We start from the raw sequence: 21,685 nt of genomic DNA, 5'->3' as shown, positions 1-21,685 counted from the left end.
TAGACTGAAAGTATTTGAAAACAAGATCATGAGAAGAATATTCGGGCCCAAGAGGAACGGGAATGGGGAATGGCAGAAACTTGATAACCAGGAACTGCCTAATTTATACCGTTTATCAGTTAATGTCATCAAGTCTAGGAGGCTTAGGTGGGCGGGCCATGTAGCTAGAATGGAAGAAAGTAGAACGCTTTCAAAATCTTAACTGGAGTACCAATCGGAAAACGACCATTAGGAAGACCTTGGCGTAGATGGGAGGATAACATTAAGATGGATCTCGCAGAAATAGGAATGCAAAGTAGAAACTGGATGCATTTGACTAAGGATAGAAGCCAGTGGAGAGCTTTTGTGAACGCGGCATTGAACCTCTGGATTCCATAGGCCATAGAATTAGTTAGTTACTGCTCTTTTGACATGAAATTTTCCACATACATGTCTTTGCCGATTATACAGATACCAACATTGTAAGAAATACCGGGCGAATTCGTTATCAAATTATATTCTTACAACAACATATTTATAGACATGGTACGATAATTTTGGACATGAGTGTACATCTCATCTTGACTCTTGCCTTGAAAACAAACGAATTCTAATAGTTTTGTCTTTAGTTTGAAAACGCACTTCTCCAAGGGCGCCCATGTTATGGTTTCCAAGTGTGCCAAGTATAAGTGACGTTTCAAATATAGTTTCAAATTTTGTTGTAACTAATTTAAAAATTCTATTGGGTTTTCGATATTCCCAAGTACAATTTCCTCTTAGGGGGGCAAGCGCCCCACCTTGCCCCCCTGATGGGCACCCTTGCACTTCTCGCCTCGTTTATGAGGGGAGACGAAAAATTTTTTCTCTCATTCGCGACGTTAATCCCTGGTCCAGTGGAAACCTCGTGTGTCATTTTTGCTTATGACTGCCTCGTTCGATTCCCGGTGAGACATCATCGAATGCCCGATAGTGGTTTTGATGCTAATTGAAACTCTAGGTATCGTCCTATAGTCGAGCCAAAATACTGTTTGACCTGGGCAAAATTGCAACCTTTAGTTTTACACCTGTATTTTGTTTAGGTACCTTACCTGATGAAAATATCCAAAATCCGACAAAATCGGACCACGGGAACACCTCCAAAAACGGTTTCAAAATGGCGGACCATGGTTTTTCGAAAAAATCGTAAACCTTTACGTTGGCGGCTCTAGTAGCCCTCTTAATTGACACAGAGACATAAATGATACCTCGTTAAAATGCTCATAGACCACAAATTCCAACGAAGTGACTTTTGCACCCGTCATGTCCAACCCGTAGAAGAAGAAGAAGAAGAAAGTCGATTTTGTTTTTTTTAATTAATATTTCTTGGACCCTGGTAACACTGTACGTCCTCATACTCTGGTAGAAAAATTCCTACGCGTAGACCAGACATTGGTAACAATAATATAAAAAAATGAAGGACGTAGGTTCAACAGTAAGGGAGATAAAGATTCGGAACCGCGGACCAAGGAGGGTCACTGTATATTTTTTACTGTGGTCTAACTTCTGTTTCTTAGATCTAGCATCCTCCCTAATTGTCACACAGACATGAAGCATACCGCGTTGGAAATCTTATGGAACCACCTTGCCAACGAAATATCGTTTGTGCCCCCTGTGCCCAACCTGTAGAAAAAGAAGAAGAAGAATCCTTTAAAAATTGGCAAAATTTACACTTTTACGTTTCTTGGGCTCTGGCAACCCTGATAATCGTTCTATGCATGAAAAAATCTTGTTTCTTTCTTTAAATCGAAGGTCGCTTTAATATAAGTACTATACATAAAACAAAAATATTCTTAAGCAAAAGAATGGGAATAACGAAAGACTTTGGGAGGCAAATTACACATGTACATCGTCATTGCCTACGCTAACACTGTCCTCACCATATTCGTTTAAACAGTTAAAACATTCAGTTTCTTGGCATACACCACAAGCAATAGCAAATAGAAGGTCATACCATAATACAGTGTACAAAACAATGCGTTTTATAGAAACAACACCTATATATAAAACAAAAATATTCTAAAGCAAAAGAATGGGAATAACGAAAGACTTTGGGAGGCAAATTACACATGTACATCGTCATCGCCTACGCTAACACTGTCCTCACCATATTCATTTAAACAGTTAAAACATTCAGTTTCTTGGCATACACCACAAGCAATAGCAAATAGAAGGTCATACCATAATACAGTGTACAAAACAATGCGTTTTATAGAAACAACACCTATATATAAAACAAAAATATTCTAAAGCAAAAGAATGGGAATAACGAAAGACTTTGAGAGGCAAATTACACATGTACATCGTCATCGCCTACGCTAACACTGTCCTCACCATATTCATTTAAACAGTTAGAACATTCAGTTTCTTAGCACACACCACAAGGAATAGTATATGGAAGAGCATGCTTTCTGAAAGTACAATACGTTCTTTCACACCCGGTAGTGCAGTTGCAATGAACAATGGTGAGCAAATTCCATCCCATCAAACACGATGGTTGATGTGCCATATTTACGAACCGTATACTCAGCAAATGATGCAGCGATATTGTCATACGAACTGCCTTTACACCCTGATAGTCTATGTAACTGAGATCCTCCGTCTAAGACATACAGAATATTGTCTTGCTCCGTTTCCTCAAACTGTGCGGTCTGCTGCTTGCTGAACTCTAGTATCGCATGGGCCAGTGGGGCTTTGTCTGCCTTACGCATCATGCTGGGTGACTCAAATAAAGCTGGTGGGTAGGCACATAATTCATGCGCTAAGGTCTCCTCTAAAGATGTGCTACCTGCATTAGCGACAACTAACAGTCTTTGAAACAAAAGATTCGAATTGACGGTGATATCGCTGCTGATTTTAACACCACTCGGGGATGCTAGAGTTTTGATTTTATCTGCACGTTTCCACTTCACAGTGAACATGTCTTTGCCAGATAGTTTCTTCGCAATCTCTTCCTCAACTGAAAATAAATTATGGACGTTGACCGAGGAATCCGCTGTGACGTCAGTGGCAATGTTTCTCAACGATTTGTCTCCGTCAAGTAGTGAAATGGGCTGCAGTCCTGCAAGAATGCGACGTGTGTCACTGATATCACGTGACATTCTTGACGTTTCGGCTTCTTTATGTTGTTCGCTAGTGACATATGCTGTATCAGTAAGAGTTTGCATCGCCAGATTGTACTCGGAGCATTCTGGCATTGAGAGCACCCACAAAGATCGTTGCATCTCCGACATTCCACTCCCAAGGGTTAGACCTCCAGTGGATTTTAGCGATCTCATCAGAACCTGCTCTATGACTAGATCAGAGGACAACCCAGCCCAACAACGGTTGCTTCTTCTAAAAACTCCGAACCCATTTTGAAAGCTTTCGTGAACTGTTGGATTAACCGATGGCAGCGTTAACATTGTTTGCAGGTACAAGCACGTCGACTTCAAATAATTGAAGTGTCCTGCTGCAGCGAATATGGGAATGCACTCTGGTATAGCATCAAGGTGATCCTCCCAGCTTAGGATCTTCCTTCGGTCTGCTGCCACAAATTTCCTTGCTGTAGTCAACATACGCTAGTACGCAAGCCACAACTGACTTGTTTTTGATGTGTTAATAAGTTCTGATTTTCGTGCTTCTATTTTTTCTCGGCTTCTTGAAGAAGAGGTGAAGAACTAGCTCCAGTTACAGTAATCTCACCCGACATCAGACTCTGGTAGAGAGAGTAAGCAACATTGATAGTTCTGTGTGTTCCGTTGTCGGTCTCCAGAAAAACATTCTTTACAAGCAATGCACTTAATGCAAGGTCAACCATCACGTGCGCACGGAAGGCTCTTGCTACGGACTTGCCATTTAACATACGTACAACCGAATTTTCTCCATAAACCTCATGCAAGATTTCACGTAAGCCTGAACCATCCATCAGGGAACCAATTGCTCCTAGAAGGTTCATCAGAGTATGAAATGAGCCCAACAGGAGAACCGTGTCCTTAATACTGGTGTTATGTGCTCTGTTATCCAGGATACGTGAAGCTTTCCAAAACAGTGGTTGTCTAAGGTGATGATTGGTGTGACTTTATATTTTCTCGCAAGATTATTCAGGTACACTAAAGTGGAATAGATGCATGACATTTCAGATGGATGGAGGTCAATAATCGGTAAGCAAAGTACAGTGGATTTCCCTGAATGATGAAGAGATGGATCTGCGTGAATGGCCTGCATTATTCTTGACCAGCTTGGTGTGCGTGACGGAAAGTGCCAGGAAAGTTTCCACAAAATATCCAGGGAGCTTTCGTTCGGTAATGGTGCTGTTACCAGTTCACAGTTGACCTTTTCAAGAATAGCTCTGGCTTCAGTGTATGCATGAATGGGAACACTGGCAAGGGATCAGAAACGGGCTTCTGAAGAATGGTTAGACTGGTAGTTGTGGATGGAGTAATGGCCGCCAACATTTCCATACCACGGAATGTGCCTAAACCACTCAGCGTTTGGAGATTATGGTCTACATTATCCGTTGCAAAGAGGAGAGTCTGGTCTGCTGGCATTTCGATCACACGATTACCAAATGTACTTGCAGCACAGCGTTCAAACCGCTGCACTTCCGCGTATGAAGAGCAAAATCCCAGGTGATGCAGCGTGTCAATCAGGTGTTTCGATCGATAATGGTGGTGCAACTGCACAGCAACACCTAACTGCAGAGGAGCTAACATATCTCTTGGTCTGGCTGCTTGCATCAAACTCTGGCCAATCGATGCTATTTTGGTTTCATTGTCCTTTCCGGCAAAAAGTGGCATAGAATAGTTTAAGGCTAGGTACTGAAGGAATTCCTGAATGGTCGAGTCACTGGGTGAAGGATATGTATCACTTCCAGTTTGTAGTTTGGATTTTATGTCGCTTTTGATCAGTCGAGTTACGGTTTCTATTATTCTATTTTTTTTCCTTTTCTTCATCATGCTCTCGCGGTAAATCACGATATGCCCGTAGAATGTGATTGGCAGTTTCTCGAAGTGTAATGAAGTCGTTTTTTCCACTGTCACTAGAAATTATATTTTTTTCACTGAAGTACTCCATTAGTTGACGCTTCATGTGCCGTCTGTCATATGCAACGTGATCAGTCCCTACAAGAAATGTGTCCATTTTTGTAACAAGTTCTCCCACAGTTAGTTGCTCATCATCGTGCTCTTCCAAATAACTACAGATGCGCTGAAATGCTCGGATTCTCTCATCATTTGTAGGTCGGCCAGCCCGGATTTTTTTATGCTGACTGATTGTCGGTGCAGTATTGTTTAGGAATTGTTTTACCTGTTCGAAAGTTCATACTACATGATCTGTGATACACACAATCTCCTGCATGAAGATCAGATGAGAAGTACTCAATTCGACCTCGGACAGTTTGTGACCCGGTATCGTTTCGTTTATTGCAACACTTTAAAATGTTGTGTGGCAATGCTTGTGTTTTCAATCGCACATTTTCTGATTTCAACACGTGACGGTCATCAAATAAGACAGGCGTTCCACAAAACAGGCAGTCACTGTTGCTGTTGAAGGACCCATCCGACGAGCGAGTAACACGTTTTTGAATCGGCGATGACGTTTTTCTTTTTAGGGCAATCGCAATATCTTTCTTATCAATATAACGTTTGCGACAAGAGACAAGAACCACCATACTTGTAGCGGCGAGAATGTTACTACCGCGAGCCTTACTGGCATTGTTCACTCCTTCAGCTCCCTTTTCTTGAAGTGTGATGAGATTATCTTCAGGATCTAGGCTTCTGGAGATGATACACAAACGTGTAAGGGAATCAGCCATGGTTCTTCAGTGCCTAGGTTCATGCAAGACTATGATATGTAGAAAAGCTTATGGAACCCCATTTCCAACGACGTATCGTTTATGCTCCCTATACCCAACGATTATCAGGATTGCCAGAGCCCAAGAAAGGTAAAAGTGTCGATTTTCCCAATTTTTAAAGGATTCTTCTTCTTCTTTTTCTACAGGTTGGGCACAGGGGGCACAAACGATACGTCGTTGGCAAGGTGGTTCCATAAGATTTCCAACGTGGTATGCTTCATGTCTCTGTGACAATTAGAGAGGATGCTAGATCTAAGAAACAGAAGTTAGACCACAGTAAAAAATATACAGAGTGACCCTCCTTGGTCCGCGGTTCCGAATCTTTATCTCCCTTACTGTTGAATCTACGTCCTTCATTTTTTAATATTATTGTTACCAATGTCTGGTCTACGCGTAGGAATTTTTCTACCGGCGTATGAGGACGCACAGTGTTGCCAGGTTCCAAGAAATATCAATTAAAAAACAAAAATGGACTTTCTTCTTCTTCTTCTTCTACGGGTTGGACATGATGGGTACAAAAGTCTCTTCGTTGGAATTTGTGGTCTATGAGCATTCCAACGAGGTATCATTTATGTCTCTGTGTCAATTAAGAGGGTTACTAGAGCCGCCAACGTAAAGGTCTACGATTTTTTTCGAAAAACCATTGTCCGCCATTTTGAAACCGTTTTGGGGGGTGTTCCCGTGGCCCGATTTTGTTGGATTTTGAATATGTTATTCAGTAGTAATTCCTGAATCGAAAACTGTTTAAAAAGCTTGTGTTGCAATTTTGCCCAGGTTGAGGGTAAAATTGCTCTAGATTTCCTGGACTACTATACAATCTCGCTAGTTACGATTGAAATAATTGCAAATTAATGAATCAATAAGCTTCATACTACTACAACGGAAGAAATGCCATAATTTAATGGATTCTGGAAAGGAAAAATGGTGATGGATTGTTTCTATTCTATGTTCAGCGTAAGCTCTAAACTCGGATAAACAAATGTTTGTATCCTTCCGCTTGTCACAAATACGATTGGCTAGTGTTGTATCACTCCCACTCCTCACGGGGAGAAGCAAATTAAGCAAATTATGCACGTGCATTTTGATAATACTGTCTCCTGTTGTCCAGATACTTACAGTAGCAGCAGAAAAGAAAGTAAAAAAAGTCGAAAGATTAAAAAATATTTGAATTTCGCTGGTAAACAATTGCTGCTTAGTGAGTAAAAGTTTACCTTATTGGTATTTCATTACAACACTCGCGGAACCGGAATTCATGGAAGCCATCTTTCAGACTTTAAAAGCAGAACACGCGTCCATAGTTGAATTGGCGCCATAATTACTGCGCATGCTTAGTATTTATTTCTATTGTTTCGTCTGCCACACTCGACTACAGCATTATTAGTTAATCCGTATTATATTTTTGTCATTTATAATAATATAGCAGTTTTATATGGAGCTTCATAATAAAAGTAATAATGCAATCACATGAACTATTTTGCGGAGGAATACAAGCGTCATTGGGACGATAGCAAATCAGCGAGATTTAGATTCACGTGGCTTTGTTTATCGCAGTTTAGAGCTTATGCCGAACAAGATTTACAAGAAGAGTGAACTTTTATCCTTACCTGCCGACCTCTGTTAACAAATGTTCTTGTAACAGTGATAATGGTCAGCATATTTTCTTCTATAGGCTTTCTAGACTACAATAATAATAATAATAATAATAATAATAATAATAATAATAATAATAATAATAATAATAATAATAATAATAATAATAAGTACATTATTATTTAATTTTAATTTGAGATCCCATGGTTATGCACTGACGCTGAGGGAGATAGTAATGATGAGATGGATGATAATAGGGAAATGATGAAAAATAAGAGGATATGGGAAAACCTCCAGAAAACCTATCCACCAAAGATGAATACTCTCTCATTGAGCAGTAGTAAATGCTAATATTATATTTTCATAATGCTAATTTAAGAATATACCACTGACAATTCAAAATCATGAAGTATTTATAACAGTTTATAGTTGCTCCAAGAATAACCACGTTCTTCGTCACCCGTGTCAATCTAGCACTTTTGTGGTTTCTTCTCCATTGAAAGGATTGTGAAGAGTGAGGAGGTTTGAGTTTGTTAATCTCAGTTTAATTTTCTTCGTTTATTTACGAATATTCAAACAAATCCAGTAAAAACAAGTTATAAGAAAACAGTAAAAACTAGGTATCAATTTTAATGAACAAAGTAAGTCAGATGGTGTTTGCTAAACATGTGAAGCATAACTTTCCTATGAGACATAGAAAGCTAAAAGGATACAAAGTCAAGAAGAACTTGGGATCCAAACCGGCCCAGACCTTGTGATTTAAGCACTTCTCAATGCATTGTTTTTTAATTTATAAGCAACGATCTGTGTTTCAATGGAATGAAGGCATTTACCTTCACTTGGTAGATAATATGTGTGCCTTTGCTACTATCTCATCACTGTAGTCTCTATCTACCCGCCGAAGGCTTCTCAGTGATAACTAGATGCTAAACGTAATAGTGCTAAAACGTACATTTGCTTCCATCAAACGATTGTTTAGTGTCCTTATGCTAATACTAGGACAACACTGGCTCCGAATGGGCATTTGTTTTATCAGTTACAGAGACCCGAACAAGCATTCGCTCCAGCTGTTCATCCTTGAGTGACGTGGGCGTTACAAGAAACGTCTACCCTGCAAATTCTCTGCCTCCTATCGTGCGTACCACTGAGGTACTATTGATACGTGTTGACCTAAACGAACATCAATTTTGCACAACCATATTGGTTTGTACGATATCTCACTATGCACTCAAGCTGAAAGTTACTGGATTATGCCATATGCACTTCTTGGTATTATTCTGGCAATGTAAACAGCGATTGTGACACGCAGCTGACTCAAACAATAATTGTGTTTATTTCATATAGTTACAGAGTGGTCCGGAAGTGGGTGTACCACCCTTAAGTTTCAACAGTATAGTGTTAGTTATGGTAGAATATCTGTACACAGTTACCTTGAAGTCTTAAGAGTGATAAACATTGGTATGATCACCATCCATGTCGTGACATAGGTGAATTCTGCTCCAAGTTCTCGCAGATGTTTTGCGGAGATACTCCGGAGTCACGAGGGTGAAGGCGTGTTCCACAGCTGCTCGTAATTCCTACGTTATGTGATATCGAGTGTTTCTTACTTATTGCTTTATGAAATCCCAGAGAGGATTGTCTGGTGTCGTCAGATCGGGACTTCTTGGAGGTCAGGCAAAAGGAGCTGGTGAAGATGCACAACCTCTTCCAATCCAGCGGCCAAGAAACGTCTGATTCAGATAATTGAGCACGTGACTCCTGAAGTGCGCTGGTGTTCCATCTTGCTGTATCACAATATTATTTTTGATATCATTTTCTTCCAGTTGAGGCAACAACCACTCATTAAGCATCTAAAACCTAAAACCGTCAGAAAACACCAATTAGGGATAGACCCACTTCCGGACCACCCTGTAAGGTTATGAACAAATAGTAAGTGTTTGTGCGGAACTGCTCTCTTTAATTAAAGCCGTATCAACTCGCAAGAGACCAGGAATTGATATCAATTAATAATTCTTTAAGATTTCACATTTCAATTATAACTCAACCAATATAAAAACAATCTCTGCTCGTAAAAGAAGTCAGCAATTTTGTCTTCTTTACAAATAAATTGATTTGTACCCTCCAATAGAGGCCTAATATATTTCCTTTGTAACCAACGAGCCACATTCCATTGTAGTTTTTCAAACTAGATGATTTACAGAAGATCGAAGGTTTTGAAGTACACTTAATTTAGATTTGTAACTCAACTTTCAACAAAAGTCTGCCAGACATTTTTGTTAAAAATGTTGGAAACTTTCTACTTTTATTTTGCACAGAGAGTAAACAATAAATTTTCTATCTCTGAAAATAAACTTTATTCAAAGTACTAAATCTCTGCGAAACACGTAGCAGGATTGATGAGGGATGGGGAAAGCAGTATGTTTGTGTGTGTGTGTGTGTGTGTGGTAACCAACCAGTGTGAGGTATGTCAATGGGATTGTGGGGAGAAGGGGGGAACGCTCTGAATATAAAGTGTGTGTATCTGAATCGTTGGTAACGAAATGGAACAATGGAACTCATTAGGACATTACCGCAGGACATACTTTCGCCATCGGTATAAATGGACGCAGGCCAAAAATCCACAACGCAATGCATACCACAAAAAAAGACGAAAACTCTCTGCCTATTGACTGATCAATGGGTATTTTCCAATTGTTACAAGGAGAGGTTAGAGAAGGTTAGGGAGGGAGCAGAGATAGATATGTGAAATGTATGAAAGGGGGCATCTTCACGTAAAAAAATAAAGAAAAAAGTACAAAATGGCGATTGTTAAAACGTTGTTACGAATGGTCAACAACATCATTATGATTTCATTCTATCCATAATTAATGAGAGAAAATATTTCAGTTTTCTCTTCTTAGTGTACGAAGCAATGTGTGAATACATTACTATATTGAACATAACTGATTTTTTACAAACATTGAACAACTACCTGGGTACTTTAATCTTCTTAAACTTGGACTTATAGTCGAAAAATAAGTCCAGTTTTGACATAAATATAATTGTTCGATTACAATGTATCTTTCATACAGCAAAACACCAATTATTCCAAGGGGGGCGGTGGGTCACTGGAAAACCCTAGTTCGATCCCCGACCAAGTAAGTTTATGGTGGACAACATTGTATATGTGGGTTTTCATGGGGTACTTTTGTTTCCTTCCACATTTCATTCCACCAATTCTTCCATCATCATTCACTTGTCATAATCATCCGACTTCCTTAGTCTAAAGGACATATACGTGGGACGTTAAATTGAAACATTTCATTTTTTTTCAATTATTCCAACTCCAGTCATCCAAACCCTAACTGCCCGGTGCAAGCGGTCCCGGGTTCGATTCCCGGAGAGGTACTAGGTCGACAAAGTGTAAAAATGCTTTTTCAGGCCAGCCACCCTGAATGAGGTTTTCCTGGGTTTTTCTCATTCACACCAGGAAAATTCCGGGGTGGTACCTAACTTTAAGGTCCCAGGTCACTTAGTTCCTGCCCCACTCCTTTCTTCCTTCCTTTTCCCAGGGTGGTGTGCTCGCCTAGGGACGTCATCCCTCAAAACATGAAGGGCTAAATTGCCTTAGATGCCGAAAACCCAGAAATCTAAATCCTAAATCCTCTAACCGTAACTGTCCGGGTTGATCATTATACAGTATGTTTTAATTAAGAAATATGATTATCTAAATCATAATATTAACCTCTTTAAGATCTTGTATGCAAAGCCATTTCCAACTTCAACAGTAGGATACTACGGTTCACTATTAAAATTTTTATCCTTGCGTGCAAGGTATCCCGCAAGCCGTGTAAGTTTGTGAGAGATAGATGTCTGTGGATTTTTAATCTCACTTGCTTAAATATTGACAATCAATTGCTGTTGATTAATTGATTGATTGGTTAAATTTAAGTTCTTGTGCAGCACGGAGAGTACATAGGAGAAGACCTAGTTAAAAATGAAGTCTCAACCATTGTAGTGTGATTGATTGTCTCTCACCAGGGGTTGAAGTCGCACTCCTAAGAGGACCCTAGGGAAAGTATATGAAAATCTTAATAAAATAGGATATGAAACCAAATTTGTACATGACATACCTTGATGGTTGAGAAATGAAGGCACATTAAGAGGTGCTAGAAGTGTCCTCCCTACTTGTGTACACAGTTCAACACGGAGCTGCATGTTTGTGAATGTTACTGCCAGAATATTGGAAAGTGACTTACCCGGATTTCACGGCGGATATTCTTATGTAACTGCTGCGCCGTTGAGATGATTTTGAGTTTTAACGTCCCTTTCAGCAGCGAGACTATATGAGACTGATTAACAAGGAATCCGAACCACATGAGCTGCCCCCGGGAACCGAACTCAGGTCTCCCACGCTAAAGGCGCGTATGCTAACCGCTTAGCAAGGAAGGAGCTCAACTGCAGCATCGTTTTTAACTGTGGGGAGTGGTCACTTCCAGCACTTCCTGCAAAGTACCTTCATTTATCAACCATAAAGATATGTCATGTACAAATTTGGTTTCATATCCTACTTTATTAAGATTTCATATCCTACTTTATTAAGATTTCATATCCTACTTTATTAAGATTTTTATAACATTTTCCTCGGGGCCTCTTACGAGTGGAACATCTTATATAAATATAACATTACAAAGAATATTTAAATGAGAAATGTACGTTTCCGTTCGTAAATAATATAATTTCGTTGAAATTTCATTTTAAATGAACCTTAAAATTTTGACTTAATTGGCCTCGTCACGGAGTTCCAGATTTACGTAGATCTAGTAATGAAACTATCATGAGAACACTCAATATAATCATCGTATGCTATTCGAGGCAAAATAACTGATATTTTTGTTTCTACATAAAATATCAAATGGATAATTGAATCACTCATTGGAAAAAGGGAATAAGCGCATCAGACCTAAGTTTTCAAAAACGCTAAAAAAAAAAAAAAAAAAAAAAAAAAAAACTTCCCGAGGCGTTGTTTGTATTTGTTGCAAAAAGTGTATAATTGATAACTTGTAGCAGAAGAACTAACAAACACTAAAACAAGAAGAAGAATCTTGTATTGCAGCACTACAATTGGTTAGATAAGCTTAAAAATGAAAAAAAAAAATCCCTTTTTCCAATCAATTAGAGTTGGACGCAATTGTAATTGTGTGTATGGTATGTAATGCGCAGTTTATGATAGAAAGCTTTGAAAATGTACATGCTGAATACAATGTTGTATGTTAATCTTGGATATATGTATCCGAACTATCACGAATGTTAGGCTTCTAACACTTTTATTGTCACCGTTCGTTTTTTTCTTTCTTTTCTTTCTACAGCACAGGATTCGTACAGCAAGGAGAGTAATACAATAGACAGCTGAACAAAATACGTAACAAAATACGTTGTCACAATAGAATGACTTTACATAGGGTCCTACCCGTCTGAATCTTCGTCTTCTACAGTTTCTTGGTCAGGGGTTTTCCATGAACAAATCATCGTATAAAACTGTTTGTACTGGTCAGTTATGCATTTGATGATTTGTGAAGAATCGTAGATCTTTTTTCTGATTGAACGAGACTTGCCAATCGTATGCCTTTGACGTTGGCAGCAGAACGTTTGTGACATTACTTTTGAGTAATCGAAAAATATCAGTTCTTAGTCCATTGATAAACTTATGAGCTTGCACATAACCTAGAGATTCTGCTTTATAAACAGTGTCTCTATTTACTTACTTGGAATTTTACTGTTTTGTCCACAATGCTACCTGAAGATTTCTTGTGAAACGGTAACCACCAATGTTTAAAATCTAAGGTTTCTTCATTGACACCTTCGTAAAACTGAAATGGAGTATCAGTATTTCTTGCATTCGTAATCATGTGGTTATATTGTGCTGGTAAATAAATGCGATTGTGTCGTTTGAGTTCTCGTTTGATTATAGCAACATTTCGGTCACATGGTAAAAACTGTTACCTCTGACAGGCAAATATTGCTGTATAGTTGTGAACCGTTATGACACGGTCAGGCTGAAAAGCATTCATGTCATTGTATGATTGCAGTTTTGGCATTGTATGATCACCACTTGTATCACTGAAAACACGTAAATCTGTAACTGATTGGGGCAAATATTTCTCTATAGATTGTGCAATGCGAAGACAAGGCGAAGTATCGTAACGTCAGCTGAGGGCTGTAGTGGTTGTCTACTTACACACAGTAGAGACCTGCACGGGCCGAATTTTTCGGCCCGAGCCCAATCCAGCCCGAACGTACCTAGGCCCGGCCCAGCCCGGGCCCGAAAAGTTTTGGATATTTTCGGCCCGAGCCCGGCCCGGCCCGATAAGTTTTTTAAAATTCTTGGCCCAAGCCCGGCCCGGGCCCAATAAATTTTAAAAGTTTTTGGCCCGGCCCCGGCCCGATAATGTTTTTATAAAATTAGCTCGAGCCCCAATCTTTCTCAAAATTTAGTACTAAATTTGACCTAACCTCAGAAACATTTACTAAACTCTGGTCTACAACCTGACGCTTGCCTCCCGAATGGTACCATTGCCTCCTAGAACTTTGCCTGTCATCGAGAGAACAAAAACTCCATTAACTGTAACAAAAGTCTAACTTAATTGATTTTTAGCATAAAGTGAAGATGGCAATATTGTTTAGCGACAGGCAAAACATTCCCACAACTTCTTATTATATTTTGAGTTCAGTGAAGGTCAAGGTCAGAGCTCAATTTACCGCATAATGCCTGCAATCCTCTATAGTGAAAGTAGAGCCGCTAAGCAACACAAACTGTAAATAGCTATTGCATTCTTTGTAACATTTTTCACGGACACACTTCTTCAACGTTTGGCTTTATTCCAATTATCGTTTAACGAAAGTCAATAATTATTAAAGAATTGCAATTGATCAGGCCCAGCCCAGCCCGACCTGAAGAGAAATCAGTGTCGGCCCGCGGGCCGGGCCGGGCTTCGGTCCTCGGGCCAGGCCAGGCCCGTGCAGATCTCTAACACACAGTCTCACAGTTGTGGTGGTATCCTATAGTGACTGGAAGAAGGAAATAAGAAACATAGTTATTCCCTTTTTCTAATCAGCGAGAGATTTTGTCTTCTACATTGGTCATATACAGTTGCCTAAACATTCCTATTTTCTACTCAACGATGTAACTATCTTAAAAGAACACATCTGCTATCTCAGGTTAAAATCGCAAAAAAATGTACTTATTCCGTTTTTCCAATCAGTGGTTCAATAATTAAACTGTTATTCTCTACTTCTCATAGTTAATGTCACAGTACACATTCGCACAGCAAGTTATACGAATGTATTCTATGTTCACAAACATAGACTTGCAGTAATTCAAAGGTCACTTATATACAGGCTTTCTACTAATTTCAGCACACTTCCATCTACAATAGATATCTTTACCTTTGAAAGAAGTTTTCGATTTGCATTGTGTAAAATTAAGCTGTAAATTCTGTTATGTAAATGTTTATTATTTTTTCTCTTGATATTGTTTTTTTTTTATCTTGGATTACTGTCTATATCTTTCTTGTTGATTTTTTTTGAACTGCTGTTACATGTTTCAGAGGAAAATGACCAACATGCTTATCTGGATCTATACATAAGATTATAGTAGAAGTTACATTAATTTAAATATAAATAACGTACAAGAATTAGGTTTAGGAATTAGATTTCTGGGTTTCCAGCATGTATGGCAATGTTAGAATGTCGTGTATGAGAGATGATATCTTTCCGCAGTTACCAGTGGCGTATTTACGATTTTGTTTCGGGAGGGGCTTTTCCTTTTTCGGAGGGGGGGCTTTGCCTGAAAATGTGAAAATTCTGCAAGATATTTAATATACTTTACTATAGTAAGTAAGATTTCGGGGGGGCTTAAGCCCGGAAGCCCCCCCCCCTAAATACGCCACTGGCAGTTACATTATCCGAGGAAAAGAAAGGAAAAAGGGATTTGGAAAGTAAGGAATCGGCCTGGGAACTTATGTTAGATACCATCCTGGCATTTGTCTGTTGGGATGATTAAAACCCAGGAAAACCTCAGTCTGCCAGCAAAACACTGAGATCAAGAAGAACACTGAGATCATCAAAGCAATTATTCGCCATCTTGCACATTGATACTAGCATTGAAGACATGACAACAATACTCAAGTAGAGGGGTCACCCAGTATTCTCTGTTTCAAAAATGCGAACCCAGAATTCTGAAGGCTAGAAAGGGAGAGTCCCCATCCCACTATTCTTGACTACATTGAAGAAGACTCTACAATTAGGGTGGGCCGAAAATTTTTTTTTCATATTTTCAGGATTGAGTAGTTATCAAAAGTTGTGCATTGGTACGAAATGAAGCCATGTCAAATATGTTGATTTTAAAACAATATTTAACCAGCCCCCCGTGGCCCTAAAGTGCCTAATTTTTTGTTCAAATAAAATGATTTTAGGTAATAAGAACATTTTACCGGACAATACTATTAATACATAAAACATGAAATACATGGTTCAATATACGCAAATAACTATTAAGAGCTTAACTAACGTTCATAACTATCATATTAACACACGAAAAACCTTCGTGTTGAGCCCAGGTCAGAACTCTCAAAATTTAAGAGAATATCACTTTTTCGCATCTGGATGCAAAATGCACAACACTGGCTTTCCGAAGGCGGCGCTTACATTGCTGAATTCAAATAAACTAGAAACGATATGGCTGCGAGCCTCTTTTCTTGTATTGTCTTGCCTTCGAATTAAGGATATGATTTTGAATTACAACTCAAAATGCAAAACGATCATTAACCCCATTAAGAAATAAGATACCTACATTAAAAGACAAATTAAAGAAATTTAAAAACGGTGCTCACAAGTTATTTGATATTTTCTCTTGCAAATGCTGCGATAGATTAACCTGTAAGTGTGATAAATCAAATTAAATACCGCCGTGGGAGCTCATATTAGATCACAGAAATCGAGACAAATGACGAGTTGCAATGTAGATAAAGCAGAAACCCATAGGCTCAAAAAAAGCATGACACACAGATCGATTATGATGCTGCGATACCAAATACAATCGTTAGCCTCAATCCAGCACTTGGAACATACTTTAAGTGCTTCCACCCCGAATTCAGACGATGAAGAGTTCGCATGGAACTCGCTGTGTAGCCATCTCCACGTGGTGAGTTCTGGGCTGGTTTGGTGTTGGTCAATTTTTCAATCTTACCTTATGTATTTGTGTCCGTACTATTATATCTACTAAACACCAATCAGATGAAGAGTTGCACATCAGATCAGAACATTTAAAATCCTGGGGTCAAGTTGAAGTATTAGGAATCTTAACGAATTTTCTATAAATACTAAAATAATGGTATGTATTAAAAAAAAAAACACTTTTCGGACCCGCAGGTCCTGGTGAAATATTTTTATCTACCTCTGTTTTGGGGAAGAAACATAGCATTATACAACTTTTGCACAGTACTCAAACTTAATTTTCTGAAAACAAATGTTTCAATAATATTTTCACTATTCACAACCATATTTTTTTCAGCATTAACGTTCTTTCGGGCTCCCGGGGCCCGGTTAAATATCTTTTTATCCGGCTTTGTTTTGGCGAAAAAACATGACATTATAAATTTTGCACGGTATTCAAACTTAACTTGCTAAAAAGATATATTTCAATAATATTTTCATCATTTACAACTATCTTTTTTTTAAATAAACGTTCTTTAGGGCCCCCGGGGCCCGGTTAAATAACTTTTATTCCGGCTCTGTTTCTGTGAAGAAACATAACATTATACAACTTATGCACGGTACTGAAACTTAACTTTCTAAAAATATATTTTAATAATATTTTCATTGGTCGCTACTTCTTTTTTCAAAATTACCGATCTTTCGGGCTCCTGGGGCCCGATTAAATCTTTTTATCCGGCTCTATTTTGGTGAAGAAACATAACATAATATTATCCAACTTTTGCATGGTACTCACACTTAACTTTCTAAAAAGATTATTTCAATATTTTCACTACTCGAAACTATTTTTGTTTCAAAATTAACGTTTTTTGGGGCCCCCGGTGCCCGGTTAAATATTTTTTTATCCGGCTCTATTTTGGTGAAGAAACATAACATAATATTATACAACTTTTGCACGGTACTGAAACTTAACTTTCAAAAAAAAAAAAAATTAATAATATTTTCATTGGTCGGTATTTCTTTTTTCAAAATTAGCGTTCTTTCGGGGCCCCGGGGCCCGGTTAAATATCTTTTTCTCTGGCTCTATTTTGGTGAGGAAACATAATATAACATTTTACAACTTTTGCACGGTACTCAATCTTAATTTTTTAAAAAGAAATTTTTTCGGCCGTATTCGGCCCACCCTACTCTACATGCCACTAGAATTTTCAAAGAAGACTTATTGCGAGACATGGAAATTTGCATAAAACCACTACAAAAAAAACATTAAATGCGATGCTTCAAATGCCTAAGATTTGGGCATTCGCAAGCAACTTGCCAAGGTCTGCCTCGGTAGAACATAGATTTGTAAGCAACAAAGATTTTCTGAAACTTTCGTACGTCGTTAGTTCCAATATGCCTCTAGAGTTAACTATTAGCAGAGATCTTTTAGAATAAATGAAATATTTAAGATCTATAAAGAGAGAGAAGAGACAGACTTTGCTGTTATCTGATGTCAATCTGCATTCCATCGGTTTCTTCATCTGTGGGGACAACCCAAAGTTCGCGCACGTGACCTAGCGGGGGCAGAGAATGAAAGAAACCTACATGGTTAGCCTCCTATCTGCTGTTCTGCGTTGTATCAAAATATGGGGCCATATATTAAACAGCTTTTATATGGAAGAAACTTAATTTTTAATTAGCGCGCTCTAATATTACCTTAGCAAGAAAAGGTAAAAGTGAACATACAATACTAATACTAACAAACATTCGGACGAATTTTGAAATGTATAAAATAAATAGTTTTCATAATATTTTGGAAAGAAATATTCCATGATATTTTATAGGGAAATCGCAACGTATTTCAAGTGTTGGACACAGCCTTAAGTGCACCAGCTCTTATTAAACGTAGCAATGCGTAAGGAAGGCAGAGACACGCCAGCAAAATGTGTCAACTGTAAAGACAATCATCCTGCTAATTATTCCAGATGACTGTGAATACAACAAATTCTACAAGCAAAAAGGATAATAATACCAGGAAGCACAATAGCACATTCAGCACCTCTTCAACACACCGCTGTCACATCCGCTTCAATACCTGAGAATACAATATCACGCACTATCAAAGCTTCAACATCCAAGACTCCCTTGATGATAAATCATCCTCTGAAGATATCACCCAAAATATTAAAGAAATTCTTCAATTTCTGAAGGATTTAAACCTGACCACCATAGTACACAGGCTACGCACCTACATGCCAAAGCTGAAAGCCGCCCCAGATCTGCTCAACAAATTTATCATATCTTCACCGATTTCTTTTGGGAACTATTACCGTGAAGTCAAGACGCCTTTTCAACACTTCAGTACTTCATTGCTTGTTGTAGGAAGCATTTTCTTATTTTGTTTTGTAATTTTATATAGTACCCAACCAAACACATCAATCAATAAATAGATTCTGTCATCCATTTGCAAATGAAACTACAAATAAATGAATACTCATGGCTCAAGAGAAGGCCTTACCTTCTGCGGCCCGCTCATCTACAGATGCGAATGAAATTGCACTTTGAAAAAAACAGGATGATTAAAATTCGGCTATTAATGTAAAGAAAATCAATTTATAGTTTATGAAGAAAAATTGATTTAGAACAACCTTGTCAAAAATTTCGTTCTACGGCAAAGAAAGTTTTCCTGTAATTACAATATTTTCTGCCTCTTTATACCTTTATTGCAGTATCATTGTGTATGCGGCAATTTTATCCTGTGTTCAACTGCAGCACTCAGTAGCATCGTTTTTTTTTTAACAAAATTGTTCTCTTGCTTGGACTCTGCAATAATAAGCTTCAAAGATTCTTGCCGCACAGAGTAACCCAATTACGCGTCTTTCTGAAGTTTTCTGAGGCATTCAATCCACATGACGTCACTTTGGCCCATTAAACGGACTGTCACGTGACCAGAATGTCAAAAGCAACTACAAATTCTGTCCTTTTTTTTTTTTTTTTTACTCCTTGGAGGAAACCAAAACAAATAGCAAAGAAGAAATACACGTCAGCAAAGGGATTGTGTGAGCTTGCTTGCTTGTTGCAGTTCACAACCACTAACTGCTCTGACGGACGCTCAGTAACATGGCCTTAAAGATAAAAAGGACGCAGTCGGAAGGAAGAAACGCTGAACAACATTTCCTGTTGTAAAGGACATGTGTAGACTTTTTTTTAATCCTGCCAAAGAAATAAAAGCTAAAGATGCTGTAATATAGTTAGAAATTTTTGTCGTTCTCCTATAGAACTGGCAACTATTGCTGATGAAATTGGTGGATCCAAAACCCAAGATAGTAATCGCTCGGAAAAGGGAATACTACAGGCAAAACTGACAACAGATTATTTCTTTATTGTATGATGTGGAACGGACAGAAGAGTCGTCCCTTGAAATTAAATAAGATGTTTTGGATCGTGGCTTCTCCATTTAAGGAGACGCATATCCTGGAATTGCTAGTTGCAAAGATGCAATCTATGTTATCTAACTCATTTCTTCAGTTTGCAAACAGAACTTACCAAAGTTAGAAAATACATGGATTAGTGGATTGGAGTTTAGCGTTTCCTTCAGCACTGAGGCTATACAGGGTATTACAAAAATTTGTCATATCTTGAGAATAGGTTTCTCATATCAAAATAAGAAAAAAAAGGTTCATAAGGAGCTGTGGTCAGAAGTGCATAGTTTCGTATTTATACGGCGCCGAAACCGTGAAAAAATTAACTTTAAAGGTTCATAGTTCCACTACTATATGATTGATCGTAGTCGGGTCAAGATAACACTGAGGAACTTGTATGTGAACTATCCAAATATCCATCTTTCAAAACCTCTGGTACTTGCACAATCATTTTTATAGAGGCTGTTTGGGAGTACTTGATTACTCTCCACCTACTTCTCTAAAAGTTGGTGTGCAAGTACTGGAGCATTCTTAAACATGGATATTTGGATAGTTCACATACCAGTTCCTCAGTGATGTCTTGACTCAAAAACTACGATCGGTTCTATATTAGCGGAACTATAAAGCTTTTAAAGTTCACTTGTTTCTCATTTTCGGCACCCTATAACTCTGAAACTATCCACTTTTGAGCACAGGTCCATATGAGTTTTTTCTTATTTCGATGTGAGGAATCCGTTAGCAAAATATTGTGACACAAGTTCCCACTGGGAATCGAAGCCTGACCTTCACGCCGAAGGACCGTACGCTAACCATATAACCAAGAGGACCTAAAACAAACTCAGGATTGTTTTCATAGCTCACAAAGGGATTCGTACAGCACACAATTTTCAAACAATGACTCAACATCACGAGACGATTAGGAAGTTATGTGAATTAAGTAGCAGTCGCCTTTGGTCCAAAAAACTACAAATAACAGCATTGGATTAATTATATTGGCAATACATTATGAAGAAATGATGTTGAGCCGACTCCGAAAAGAGAAATGCGCTCCTGCAGGAAATTGATTGCAATACTACGTATACGAAATGAAAAAAAAAAGTGGAATGAAATCTCTCTGTTTAACGTCCCACGTTGTGCTCTTTAAGCTAATGGAGACGAATGATCAAAAGAAGTGAATAATGATGGAAGGATTGGTAGAATGGGAATGTGGGAGGAAACGGGATTACCCGATAAAACTAACGGACATTATGATATATATATCACAAACTTACTTGACCGGAGATCGAACTAGGACCGTACACATCACATCACCCTCTACCACTTTGATGTTATCATTAGCTTTGCTACACCATGTTACGAGGATCATATTGTAATGTCCAACGAGAGGTGATAAACAAACAACTCCACACGCCAGTGTTTACAAACACCAACACGTGACTTGGCAAGAAGATTTCACGCCAAGATCTACAATCACTTGCAGACGATGGCTTCTAGCCCCTCCCACGGAGCAGAAGACGATATCGGAGCAGCAGCACCACCGCCACCCAAGGAACCCTATAAATTGGATGGACAAAGGCAATTCAGTACCAGTTTTCTGGTGACCCTCCTCTAGTCTGCTTCGGGACTTTAGGAGTAACCTAACCCCAGGGCC

At 38.6% G+C, this 21,685-nt stretch overlaps 1 protein-coding gene across 1 annotated transcript in view; it reads right to left on the bottom strand.

Annotated features, from left to right (window-relative positions):
• LOC145671434 (uncharacterized) overlaps window positions 1–21,685 on the bottom strand; it is a 483,313-nt gene that overhangs the window by 384,996 nt on the left and 76,632 nt on the right. The gene's annotated exons all lie outside the window — the stretch shown is intronic.

Source organism: Thermobia domestica, chromosome 15 (assembly GCF_964235325.1).
Source record: "Thermobia domestica chromosome 15, izTheDome1.hap1.1, whole genome shotgun sequence".
Taxonomy (NCBI): domain Eukaryota; kingdom Metazoa; phylum Arthropoda; class Insecta; order Zygentoma; family Lepismatidae; genus Thermobia; species Thermobia domestica.
Note: the sequence above shows the minus strand (reverse complement) of the source record. Positions and strands in the feature narration are given on the sequence as shown.